Below are 1546 nucleotides of genomic sequence, written 5' to 3'. Positions count from 1 at the left end.
TTTCACATAAAAGAAATCCGGAGGTAAGCTCTCTGGGGCTACTATGGAAGCATCACAGTGTAATCTTACCAACAGGGCTCAGGCCTTTCCTTCTGTTATCCTTAGCAGGTGGCTTTTATCCCCTTCTCACTTGATGGTGATAAGACCTGCAGCAATGCAGTCTTATATCAGTCAGAAGGAAGAAGAAAGACACAAGACAAAAGCAAAAATGAAACAAGTTAGCTTATCTACCCCTAAATTTTAAAGAGCTTTCTCCAGAGTTCCTCCTAGCAACTATTTACTTCTCATTAGCCAGAACCATGCCATGTGGCCAACTCTAGCTGCAAAGTAGGTGGAGAAATTCAGTTGTTGATGCTGTGGTTGAATTTGTCAGATGATAGCCCTGAATAAAATTGAAGTGTTTTTATTTAAAAAGGAGGTGGTGGTCAGAGGGAGAAAATATATATTGGGGAAACAAGTTACAGTGTCAGCCACAGCCGGATCCTGCCATTTGAAGGGAGGGAGGGAGGGAGGGAGGAACAAAAGAAGAAAGGAAAATACAGATGGTGGGTGGGAGGAAGAATTAGGAAAATAAATGGTTAATAAATATCTGACAACAATTTTAATCCACAACATCAGTCAAATTAATGCAAATGAAGGTACTGATTTTAATCTAACAAATTTGAAATTAAAAAAAATTAAACACACAGAAATTTGTGATGAAAGGCAAACTTTCTCATAATCTGCCTTTCTCGAAGATAAGCTGGCAGTATTTTCAAAAGGTTTACAGGCTTTCCTTATCCCTTAACCCAGCTGTTGCACTACTAAAAAGGTGGTCATAGATGTGGGTAAAAATTAAGAGACAAGGATATTCACTGGAGCGTCAGTATTGATATAGAAATATTAGAAACAATTGAAATTTTCAGATAGGAAATGTTAAGAATATTGAGGTATATCTATGCAGTAGAATTTTGTGCAATCATATACATTGATAATATGAAAGAAAATTCTGTTGAGACATCTATCAGGGGCAGGTGAGTAGCACTTAAGAGGTTGTTTTTAATTCACCCCAACCTATAGAATAGTGAGCTTTGGGGTTCTCAAAACTTTATTGCACAAAGCATAGTGCAATAATTTGGGCCTGAAAATCATTCTAAGGCAAAAGAAATCAGACATCTACCCTTCCCCAAACTATCAACAAAGAGCCTATTGATTGCATAGCTTTCCGCAAGGCTATTTTCTGGTGTATTCTGCAACACAAACTATTTCCAAAATGTATGTGAAGGGAAATAAATAAAGTAATTTGCAATAAAGCATTCTTATTCACTGAGAACATTTACCAAAAATAACAACTTTAGTTAAGAAATAAACTGTCGTCTTTCTTTCTGGCAAAAATCAGGAAGTAGTTGTTTGTTCAGGTCTTTTTTAACTCAATGTAATAAAACCCTATCAGCTGCAAATAAAAAATGGTTATCTTTCTGTTCACATAGTGGAGGTGGAGAGAGATTGGGCAATTAACTCACAAATAAGGTAAGTATGTAAGAAACAAGGGAAGAAGAAACGTTTC

This window comes from Carlito syrichta, unplaced genomic scaffold (genome assembly GCF_000164805.1).
Source record: "Carlito syrichta isolate Samal-C Ts95f unplaced genomic scaffold, Tarsius_syrichta-2.0.1 Scaffold302589, whole genome shotgun sequence".
NCBI classification, from domain to species: Eukaryota; Metazoa; Chordata; class Mammalia; order Primates; family Tarsiidae; genus Carlito; species Carlito syrichta.
This window is presented reverse-complemented; position numbering follows the sequence as displayed.